The following is a 12753-nucleotide window of genomic DNA, read 5'->3' on the forward strand; positions in this document are numbered from 1 at the left end:
CCCCAGCGATTCTGCAAATTATGCAGATCGCGCATGTCACGCAATCGCGTCGCTCATGCAGACGCGTCATTCGCATTTCGCTTTACCACGCGGGCGCGTCGTCTACGCGGCCGCGTCACTCGTGCTATTCCATGCCACGCGGTCGCGTCATCCATGCGACCGCGTCACTGCAATTTGCTCTCTTCCGCGCGGTCGCGTCATTCATGCGGCCGCGTCGCCTCTCGCTGGTCATCTCCTCAATTTCTTGTATTCCTTCCATTTTTGCTGGCTTCCCTTCCAATCTTCAACTCATTCATGCCCTATAAAGCCTGAAACACTTAACACACAGATCACGGCATCGAATGGAATAAAGGAGAAATAAAATACATAATTAAAAGTCTCTAGGAAGCAAGTTTTCAACCATAAAATATCTTTAGGAAGGGAATATAAATGCATGCTTATTTAATGAATAAGTGGGCAAAGATCATGATAAAACCACATAATTAAACACAATATAAACCATAAAATAGTGGTTTATCAACCTCCCCACACTTAAACATTAGCATGTCCTCATGCTTAATTGAAGGAGATAAAATAAATAAGTATGAACATGTAGAAACTCATGCAATGCAACGCAATCCTATATATATGAATGCAACTATATGATTCTTACCCACTTGATCAAAAGTAAATAAGCTCTTCAAAACAATTACAAATCAAATTCCACTAATTCTATCATTATACAGTAAGACAGATAAAAGTGCAAGAAGATAGCTCATGAAAGCAGAGAACATGGAAATTCAAGTATTGAACCCTCACTGATTATGGTTAAGTGAGCTTATAAATTGAATCTTTAATTAACCCAACCTTTATATATTTAATGTAACCTTAGAATTCATACCTAGCTACCCAGAATTCCCTTTTACATTCCATACTCATGTATCAACTTTTTATTTTAATTTTATCATATGTGCATTGATCTTTGAATTCTTAATTCAGCATTGGGGTAATTTTGTCCCCTTATTTGTTTATTGATTTTTTTTATAAAATATAGACATAAAAATAAACATAGCTTATCAATGCACATAGATTTTTAATTCTTATAGTTTCACATGAGTAGGTATCCAAATTCCCATTGTATTATCATGACACATTCCCTTAATAACTTTTGTTCCCATAATTTCCCATATTTAACTAGCACACACAATTCTATCTTAAGCTAACCAAAGATTCAATTTGGGATATACAATTGTTTTTCCGCTTAAGGCTAGTAATGTGGTGAAATATAGAACAAATGGGATTTAAAGGCTCAAAGTGGTTAACAAAGGTAATTGAAAAGGGTAGGCTTAATTTGGATAAGTGAGTTTAAACAAATAATGGCATCAATCATATGCAGGCATACAAATATAATAAATATTGGACATATAGGATGAAAGAAAATATAGATTACAATCATAGAGAAGTAAACACACAAGAATAAAATAATTATGGTTAAATAATGTAACCATACATAAAGGCTCAAATCTTCACAGGTTCTGTGTTCTTTAGCTCAAAAATCATGTTCCAAATACAACTTCAAGCAGATTTATCATAAAAAAATTTTAAAAATTAGTGAAATTTTGTTCCAAAGATAAAGTCTTAGAAGAAACTTATTGTCTTTTCAATCAAGTAGAACATGCATGCAACTAACCTATTACTATGCAGTTTATCCTATTCTATAAAAAAAAGAAAATCTAACTAAAATATCCTAATTTATTGGTGCTAGGGAAGAGAAATTACCTCCGGAAGTCAGGTACTGACCGACCTCCCCACACTTAAGGCTTTGCACCGTCCTCAGTGCTATCTGTCAGGAACAGGGGTGGGCTGGTAGCAGTATCTCCACAGTCAGGACCATCATGGCTCCCTGTGCTGGTAAAAGAAGTGGAGTCCGGTGTGTCTGAGTCCTTGAAGTGTCCCTTGAGTAGCTCCTTGAGGTGTTTGAATCAGCGCTCGTTACGGCGCTCTCTTAACTTTGCTTTCTGTTCTTGCCGATCCAACCTTTCGATTATCTGCTGGAGCAGTTCGTCTGTTGTAAGTGCTTGTGGTGTTGAAGAATGGATGTCTTCAACTGGTTCAGTGTGCTGGCTGATAGTGGCTGTTGGAAGTCTAAGGTACTTCCCATCGGGGACATACTGATCATCCCATGGAAGCATGGCTTTGGTGTCTCCAGCTCTGCAAGAAACTCCGGCGGCTGAGACAAGATCTGAGACTAAGGCGGGAAAAGGTAGGTTGCCCACAATTTGTATGTGTCCCATGGCATTCCGGATATGTCTTGGTAGATTCAGAGGCTGGTTTGTAAGGATGCACCATAGTAGAACGGCCATGTCCGCAGTGAAGGAGGACTCGTGAGTGCTTGGAAAGACGTAATGGGACATGATCTGTGCCCATACGTGAGCCTCCAAGGTAAGTGCTGAAGCCGATATTCCCTTAGGGCGGGTACGATGGTATCCGTAGATCTAACGGCTGCCAGGTAGTGCGATAACTCTGAGAACAGCTTCCCAGTCAAATTGGTACATATGGCGCTTGAGTGCGGCTTCTTGAAAGGCGTCCATTCCGTCTGGAATAGGGGGAAGACATAGAGCTTTTTGAATGGCCTCTTCTGTAATGGGGACTTGCTTCTGATGAACATAGACAGACTACAGAGTTGGCAGGTGGAAGTTGGAGTAGAACTCGACTACCCAAGAAAGATTGACCTGCCTTGGCTGTCTCTGTAGGAAATCCCATTATCTTCGGGCAATTTGCGGCTCAACAAAGGTAGCAATATTGGGCGGGAGGAGAAGAAGGTATTCGTTGTTGTAATTTCTTTCTGCCAGGATGGGGAACATCTGCTCACAGTAACGATTGGAAAATCGTGCAGTGTCCTTTGCTGGAAAGGCTCTTTCTTTATCATCAACCTTTATTATCCTCTTAATCTTCTTTGTTGAGGGCTTTACTGCAGTGGAGGAGGGTTCTGCCACTAGTGCTCTTTTAGTTCCTCTTCTTGCTGGTGGTTTGGGAGTAGCTTTCTCCTTTCCTTTCTTGGTGGCCATCCTGAAAAAGGGAAGAGAAAGTAAATTAATTTCAAAGAGATAATAGCAAGGAAGAGAACGGAAAAGGTGGTGATGGATGCACATTAGGAGGTAGCTGACATTAACACATTCTCATGAGTACATGTGAAAAGTCATTATTGGAAAATAACTAGTGCATATAATAACAAGTGAATGCAAGGTGTTTATTGGCATGCCGGAAAAGGGCATGAGTAGCATAGATCAAGCATCACTTTATAACAAACCATCACGTTTGTATTGATAATTAAGTTTAATTAATACAATAGTAGAGGGAGTTTATGAAAAGCAAGCATTGAATAGTAGAATAGAATAATGTAGAGAGGTGCATAATGCCATATGGGCTTTTTCACAAACACATAGCATGCATGGTGAATAAGGTATAGAAAGTATTAAAGTGAACATGCAAGCAACCCTTTAAAGAAAATAATATATAATTGCCAAACAATTTGCAATACACAAGCATATAATGAAGAATAATGACTCAAATAAAATTCTAACACCATGTAAAAAGGAAAGAAGAAGAAAGAAAATATGAATAATGAAAAGAAAAAGAAAAGAAAATAAAATAACATATAAAATAAAAGGAATGATAGAAGAGGAAGGAGGGAAGAAGAAAATAAAACCTTGTTAATGGAGGTGAGAGAGAGAGAGTGAAAGGTGAAATAGAAGGAAGAAGGGGGAAGGAAGAAATAAGGAGGGAAAAGAGAAAATAGGATTTGGGGAGAAAAAGAGATATGATATTTGGCAAAATTAGGAAAACTGTGCGCCGCAAACGACGCGATCGCATGGGGCACGCGGTCGCGCGACTTGCGCTTAAGGTGATTGACGCGGTCGCGTCGGTCGCGTCGGTCACGCGATCGCGTGACCCGGTTTGTGCCAGTGGCGCGAGGGTTGCCTCGCACTCGCATAACTCTCTGTTCAAAATCATTAAATGCCAAATTTTAGGTGACGCGATCGCATGGGGAATGCGATCGCGTGAGTGAGCAGTTTTTGGGGTACGACGCGGTCGCGTGGGACACGCGGTCGCGTGAGGGGGACTGTGCGTCCAGCGCTAGTCCAGCACCACTCTAGCACAACTTTCAGCTGTGCACCATTATTACGCCGAAATCCTAGTCACGCGGCCGCGTGGGGCGCGCGATCGCGTGGGAGGCCATTATTCCCGTATGACGTGGTCGCATCAGCGACGCGATCGCATGGGACGATTTGTGCCATTGGCACGCCTCCAACCACGCTCTCGCGTGACTCTCTGTTCATTTTTTTATTTTTCACCCATCTCCTTGCGACGCGGACGCGTCACTGAGGCGGTCGCGTCGCGTGAGATTTTTTTTTTGTAAAATGCAGAATGCAATGCTTAATGTGAATGCTATGCATGATTCTAGGTTCAATAAAATAAAATAAAATTCAAAAACAAACAAAACTAAATAAAATTAAAATTGAAAAAGGAACGATCATTCCATGGTGGGTTGTCTCCCACCTAGCACTTTTAGTTAAAATCCTTAAGTTGGACATTTGGTGAGCTCCCTGTTATGGTGGCTTGTGCTTGAACTCATCCAAAAATCTCCACCAATGTTTACATCTCCAGTAGCCTCCGGGGTCCCAAACTAAGCATGTAAAGCCCTTAAGAAGCTTCAAACAGATTCTTAGGCTCCCGGGGTAACAAGTGTCAGAGCAGATTCCAGGATCCCAAATCTTGCTTTTACACCCATCCTTGTCGGGATCTGTATTTTTCCAACTGGGTGATAAGTAATTTGAATTCTCACTGCAGCTACCAAACAGCTTCCTAGACCCATTCAATTGAGCTTTACACCAACCTTTGCGTTTAAACTTAAAGCTTCCAACCATGATGAACCTTGCAGGACGATTCTTACTACTGGCCATCTTCCTCTTACTCTTAATGTTACAAAAAGCTCTAAGTTGACCATCCGTCTCCAGTAGCCCATATTCAAGTGGAATTAGAAAGCTAAGGGATATGAATTTTACCCACTTGAATGTTGTGAAGGATGATGGCAACTTAGGGGGAGGTATTTTTAATGAAATTGCAAGTTCCACTCCCTTGTGCTCTTCTCTGATAATTACCACCTCTTTGTAAGTTTCTTCAATTTCAACCTCTTCCTCTTGGTAGCTTTTTTCCAATTCAATCTCCTCTTCATTTCTTTCCAAGGGCAAGGGAGGTTGTGCTTCTTCTTCTTGAATCTCCATCTCTTGATCAACCTCTTCCAAGTCTTCAACTGTGATATGCCTTGGAGGTTGTACACCCTCCTCAGCATCAATTTCAAACGTCTTGGAAGAGGGTTCTATGACTGGACTTTCCCATGGAGGTTCTGCATCTCCTAAGTCTTCAACCACTTCTTCTTCTTCAATAATTCCGGCTTCCTCCACTTGTTCCAGTACAAAGTCATGCTCTGTACTGTTCACTGGAGTTTCTAGTATCTCCTTCATGCTACGTTCTTCATTAGATTGTCCACATGAAGCCATGGGGTTCCTTGAGTGTCCGAACATCAGGAAGCTAATCGATTTATTGCTTGCCCCAATTGACGAATGGTTGCCTGAAATCAATCCACTGTTTCTTTGAAAGGATCCTTTGTCTCTTGATGCACTCGGCTTTCATAAATAGGATCATAGTGCTCTTAGATTGATGGATATTGAGATGGTGAATATTGAAGTGGTGGTTCTTGTGTGTAATTGGGTTGGAATTGGGGTGGTTCTATATATGGTTCATATGGCTCATAAGGTGGTTGGTATGGTGGTTGAGGGTTAGGGTCATATGGAGGTGAATGGCGGAAAGGGGCTTGTGAGTTTGGTGGTCCAAAGTTATGTTGAGGAGGGGGTTCATAGGCGTATGGTGGTGGTTGTTGATAATCAAAAGAGCGCTCACCATAGCATTGCCTTGATATGCATCACAGAATGGTTGTTGATAGTCCATTGGAGGTGGTTGTTGCCATGAGAGTTGATTAAATCCTTGTGGCTCCTCCCATCTTTGATTCTTCCAACCTTGATGCCAGTTCTCATTATAGTTTCCATTCCTAACAACAACATTCGAATCAAACATGAAGCGAGAGGAGTGAGAATTCATAGTAGCTAATAAAAAATTAAAAACAAAAATAAAAATAAATTTAAATTAAAAGGTTATCGAAATTTAAATTTTGAATTTGAAAATTAAATTTTGAAATTTGAATTTTAAATTTTAAATTTTAAATTTTGAAATTTGAAATTTTGAATTTAAAATTTTTTTTTGAAATTTGAATTTTTAAAATTTTTTTTTGAAATTTGAATTTAAATATTGAATTTCGAAATTTGATTTTTGAAATAAGATAAGATAAGATTTTGAAAAAGATATGATTTTTGAAAAATTTTAAATGCAAATTTTGAAAATTCAATTAAAATAAAGAGAAAATATATTTTTGAATTAAATGAGGAAAGAGAAAAACAATAAAATGACACCAAATTTAAAATTTTTAGATCAAAATGAAGAAAACAATTAAGAACAACTTGAAGGTCAAGATGAACACGAAGAACAACTTGAAGATCAAGGTGAACACTAAGAAAAAAATTTTTTTTTTTTAAATTTTTTTTAATACTAAATAAAAACCAATAACCTCTTAATTTATGAAAAAATAAAAATAAAAATAAAAACAAATAAACAAGCAAAAAGTAAATATTTACAATAACCAATAATAAGGCACACGTTTGCAATTCCCCGGCAACGGCGCCAAAAATTGATGCGGGCAAAAATTATCGAATTAAAAATTGTTAATTTATATACGTTGCAAGTATAGTTCTTAACTTGCCAGAAATTTGCCTATCAATTTAGAAAGGTGTCACAGAAATTTAAAATTAAAATACTGGGAGTATGAATCCCAGGTCGTCTCCCAACGAGTTGTAGGAAAGGGTGCTATTTTATTAATCAGAATATTTTCAAAAAGGTTTTGGTTGAATGGCAGAAAATTAAATTAGAGAATTTATATAGATTTAAATAAAAGCCTTGACTGGGAGTTGATTACATGGAAGCCCTATTCTTGATTGAATACTCTCAAGATTAATTGACAATTGAGAGTTATTTCGTTTAGTTATCCCTTACTAAGTAGGGGAAGGTCAAACAAGTTGGAATGCTGTTCTATCCACAAGTCCCAATCCACTCTCAGGAGGATTGGTGTCAGGAACTAGAGAGTAAACCAACAATAACCCAATTACAATCTTTCTCTTAAACCTTCCAACTCAAGGGTTCCTTTCAATCAACTCCCCATCAAGTTACGGAACTACTCACTCATTGTAAATGTAAAATTCATAGCATATGAAAAAGAATAAAAGAAAGACATTGTAAATAATGAGGAAAAGATTAATTAAAAATAAAAGTGATCCTTGTATTAAATAATCCTAAAAATATTCCAATGGTAAAATTAAACAAAGCAAAGAACATGGAAGAGTAAACTAAGTAAAGAAAACAAACTAGAATGACGAAGTCTTGATGAGGCAATAACTCTTCTCAATATCCCAATGCAAAAATAATGAAAATAACCAATCCTAAACTATGAATGTGTAGAGAGAAAACCTAGAGGAGGAGTGAAAACTAGATCTGAAAACTAAAAACTATGCGGAATGAATCTTCTCCTTGGTTTCTGCATGTTCTCTAGCTCTAGTCTGCCTTTCTGGGCCAAAAACTGGGTCAGAATACGGCCCGCAATCGCCCCCAGCGATTCTGCAAATTATGCAGATCGCGCACGTCACGCAATCGTGTCGCTCATGCGGACGCGTCATTCGCGTTTCGCTTTACTACGCGGGCGCGTCGTCCACGCGGCCGCGTCACTCGTGCTATTCCATGCCACACGGTCGCGTCATCCATGCGACCGCGTCACTGCAATTTGCTCTCTTCCGCGCGGTCGCGTCATCCATGTGGCCGCGTCGCCTCTCGCTGGTCATCTCCTCAATTTCTTGTGTTCCTTCCATTTTTGCAGGCTTCCCTTCCAATCTCCAACTCATTCATGCCCTATAAAGCCTGAAACACTTAACACACAGATCACGGCATCGAATGAAATAAAGGAGAAATAAAATACATAATTAAAAGTCTCTAGGAAGCAAGTTTTCAACCATAAAACATCTTTAGGAAGGAAATATAAATGCATGCTTATTTAATGAATAAGTGGGCAAAGATCATGATAAAACCACACAATTAAACACAATATAAACCATAAAATAGTGGTTTATCACGCATTATCCCTCCACCCTTGATGTTAATTACCGCCTTGATGGTAATTATTTTGACCTTGAGGAGGGTAGGGTGGACGGTTATTGTAATTCACATTGGCTACCACAAGGGCATGTTCCTCTTGAATTTGATGGCATTGGTCGTTGTAATGTGTGGTGCTTGAGCACAAACCACAAATTCTAGGAGGGCCTTCAAGTTGAGCAACTGGAGGTGGGGCTTGGACGGCCTTGATGGAGTAATACTCCCTTTGATCCCTTTGGATTTGTGTAAGGATGGCGGCCATATCCCCAAGTGCCTTGGTTAGACTTGCTTCGGAAGGGGATGGTTCCACCACACCCTTGAGAGGATTACTTCTCACCCTTGTATGTTGTGTAGATTCAGCGACATCCTTTATCAAATCCCAAGCTTCTCCCTCCATCTTATTTTTCGAAAGGGAACCGCCACTAGAGGAGATAAGCAATCTTCTATCTTCTGCACAAAGACCTCTGGTAAAGTAGCTAATGAGCAAATTAGTGGTCATTCCGTGGTGTGGACATGACTCCAATAGCCTCTTGAACTGAGACCAATACTCGTACAAACTCTCTTGGTCTCTTTACATTATGCCCGAAATCTCTTTCTGGATGTATTCAGTCTTCTCCGGTGGGAAGAACTTATCAAGAAACTCTCTTCTCAAGAAATCCCAATTAGTCACAATCTCATCCGGTAGCGAATAGAACCATGTTTTTGCTTGTGCTTCAAGAGAGAAAGGGAAGGCAAAAACCATGATAGCTACCACATCGGCTCCATGCCTTTGAGCCGTAGAACAAGCAACATGAAAATCCTTCAAATGTCAGATGGGGTCTTGACCCGGCAACCCATGATACTTAGGAAGTAGATTTATCAAGCTACTCTTCAACTCAAAGTTCGGATTAAGGTTAGGATACCTTGCTTGCGACGGTTGAAGTATGATATCCGGAGCTCCTTGCTCATGCAAAGTGATCCGGCGTGGCTCCGCCATGTGTGGCTCACCTGTAGGATGCAAAGATGTATCAGTAATGCCAACAGAAGAATAGGAAGTAGCGGACTCCAAGTCACTCTCGGTAACATCTAGTGATTCGGTATTTTTCTCAAGAGAAGCCGAAGTACTAGGCGTATAGTCCAACCGCCGTCTAGCTTGCCGAGTGTGTAACAAAGTTCTTTCAATCTCGGGATCAAAATTGGCTAAGCTAGAATTCGGTTGAGACCGAGTCATCAAACTTGAAAGTCATAGCACAAATGTAAAAGAAATCTAAACTATAGCTAGGTATTGAAAGAAGTAAAATATCTACAATATTCACATATTCACATAACCAATATCAAGGCATACGTTGCAACCATTCCCTGGCAACGGTGCCAGAAATTTGATAGAGCGGCCCAAGGGGTGTGTATTTGCAAAGGTTCTCTTCAATAAAACCTCGTTGCAAGTATAGCTCTACCAACAACAATCCTCGGGTCGTATCAAATTTAGAAGAGGGATTTGGTTGTCACAAGTTCAACCCCAATAGAAATAACCGAAGTATTCAAACCTCGGGTCGTCTCACAAGGAATGGGCAAACATGTGCTTCGACATTGCTTAGAAATCCGGGATTGTAAGTTATGAGCATGAAAATAAATGGGAATCTTAACAAGCAAGTAATCTTAAAATGCAACGACTAATTCAATTAACTAAACAAAACATGAGTGCTTTCAATGAATAAACAACATTCCACTTAATTCTATTATAACCCAAACAAGAAACTACAACTAAAGCAATTGGTTGAAAAAGTTGATTTTCAAATATGAATAATAAAAGCAACTCTTGGCTAGGCTAGGGAATTGGGGTCACCATCCTTGTCTAACAACTATATCTTGACAATTATAAGGAACCAAGCTCATTAAGTCTACCCTCAAAGTCTTAGGTACGTAATATCTACCCCTAGACTTGAAGTACGTCAAATGGCTTTGGTCACATCAACCCATAAGTCCTAACCTACCTACTAATTAAATTAGTAGTGGGTTGGCGTCAATGAGTATCAAATTGACCACCTAGGGCTCCCAAATCATCAAATCCATTAGACCCAATGACTTAAGTTTACCCAATTCCCTTGACCTAGGCCAAGAGTGAAAAAGACTACTCCATAATCAAAGTAAACAATTCATCAAACACTTGGTAAGCATTAACAAAAGACATGTTCAAAATGGCAATTAAATTGAATTCTACAAGTACCCACTAACAATTATCAACATATGATCATCCAAACAACAAAGCTAAATATAGAAATCATCAATGCAACATTAACAAGTCAAGATTCATAACATTCATGAAATGGGTATAAAATGATAATTGACAAGAATTCATAACTATCACAAGATATGAGTAAATTGTAACAAGGAATTCAAATTGAACAATTAAAACTAGTATTTAACAAGATCCAAGTCACAAATCAACAAGGAAAGATCAAATTAAAACTAGATCTAGAAAAGAACAAGGGTTTCTCTCTCTAGAACAACAAAAGAACCAAAAACTAGCTAAAATTGTGTCCTTGTGTAAAATGAGTGATCTCTCCCTTTCCCCTAGCATCCTTGGGTCTTTTTCCATGCAGAAATAGCTTGAAATTGGGCCTAATGAGCCTCAGAAATCGCCAGGCACGATTTCTTTTAATGAGGTCACGTGCAGCTTTCCACGCATGCGCGCCAAGTGCGCGTGCGCGTAGATATAAATTTCCTGATCCGCGCGGAGGCGTCCCTCCTTGCGCGCCGCTTCTAGCCAATCCCATCCACGCGTGCGCGTGGAGTGCACGGGCGCGCCGATGCTGCTTCTCCCAAGATTTAAATTCTTCAAGTTCCTCCCTTTTTGTACATGCTTTCTTCCTCTCTTTTAAGTCATTCCTACCCTATAATTCCTGAAATTACTCAACAAATACATCACGACATCGAGTGGCAATAGAAGAGAATTAAAATATGGCAATTTTGAGGCAAAATAAGCATGTTTTCCTATATAGAGCAATATTGGAAGGTAAACACAAAACTATGCATTTCTTGCGAATAAGTGTGAACTGACATCGGGGTTTATCAGTCACCTCCCTATATAGCTTGAACATAAAGCTTTTTGGGCCACTAAACTTCTCAACCTGGATTCTCAAGCAGCAGGGGAGAAAAGGCTGCTACAACTAAATGAGTTGGATGAGTTCAGGCTAGAAGCTTATGACAATGCTAAGATATACAAGGAAAAGACCAAGAGGTGGCATGACAAGATGATCTCAAGGAAGGAGTTCAAACCAGGACAGTAAGTACTCCTATATAACTCCAGGCTCAAAATTTTCCCTGGCAAGTTCAAATCCAAATGGACTGGCCCTTACTTGGTGACAAAAGTTCTCCCTTATGGAAGCCTTGAATTGTTAGATGAGGGAACCAAAAGTCAGTTCACAGAAAATGGACACAGAGCAAAGCCTTACTTATGAGGTCAATGGGACAAGGAAAAGGAGGTTCAGAATTTAAACTGATCAAAGAATGAAAGATGTCAAGCTAGTGACAATAAAGAAGCGCTTGTTGGGAGGCAACCCAACCTGAGGTAGTTTTCTTTTCGTAGCTATTTGAATAAAAAGGTTAATTAGTTTTCTCTGTATTGCAAGAAGCTAAGTTTGGTATTGCACACCAAAAAAATCTAAGGGAGAATGAAGGATTCTAAGTTTGGTGTTCCACCAAAAATCTTATCATAAAACACTTTCTCACCTTCTGCATAATGCTAGCTTCAAGCAATCAGATAAACTAGCTAACCAATCTGCTGTTTTCTAGTCTATGGTTCAATTACCTTTAGCAAAGACAGAAGGGTCTCACATATGGTTAAATTGCTACATAAGAAGCATTTGCAAGAGACTAAGTTTGGTGTTCACACACCAAAATAAGCTCAAAAGCCCACAACTAAGTTTTGCATACTAACCAGTTGCTTAAAGGGCTTGAAAAGCAAGCAACTTTTGAGGATTATGCAGGAAAACAGCCAACAATTAAAGACAGTCTGCATTAGGACTCAAAAGGGACACAACATAAAGAAGAATGAAAAGCTGCAAACCAAGAGGTTGTATTTGCACTTAACCCTTGTTGTTGATGGAATATTTTAACTTGGGAATCCCTATATGTCTGGCTAAAATGTTCATTTAGTTACAAGTGGAAAAATTCGCTAAAGAATGCTATCTGCATAATCTTGTCATCCTTCATTTGCTTGAATTTTGTTTTGTTTCCTTGCTGCTTGAATAAAAGAAAAAAAATGTTTGAACTAGAAAAGTGAATGTTCAATGTTGCAAAAGTTAGAATGAAAGTTAGTGGTGGTATTTGTTTGAATCAATTGTTAGCTCATAAAACAAAAAGCTGCATAATAACATATTCCTTGAAGTGTGAGTTAGTTTGCTGCTATAATCTGTCAATTAATGAAAGTTCCCTTGAGAATGAATCAAAACAAAAAGAAAAAGAAAGAGAAAAGCCAAGAATTGG

General features: G+C 39.1%; 1 pseudogene; it reads left to right on the forward strand.

Annotated features, from left to right (window-relative positions):
* LOC148545856 (uncharacterized) overlaps positions 1 to 11555 on the forward strand; it is a 44146-nt pseudogene extending 32591 nt beyond the window's left edge.
* Positions 11556 to 12753: the final 1198 nt, after the last annotated feature.

Source organism: Arachis ipaensis, chromosome B9 (assembly GCF_059453495.1).
Source record: "Arachis ipaensis isolate K30076 ecotype BB chromosome B9, ASM5945349v1, whole genome shotgun sequence".
NCBI classification, from domain to species: domain Eukaryota; kingdom Viridiplantae; phylum Streptophyta; class Magnoliopsida; order Fabales; family Fabaceae; genus Arachis; species Arachis ipaensis.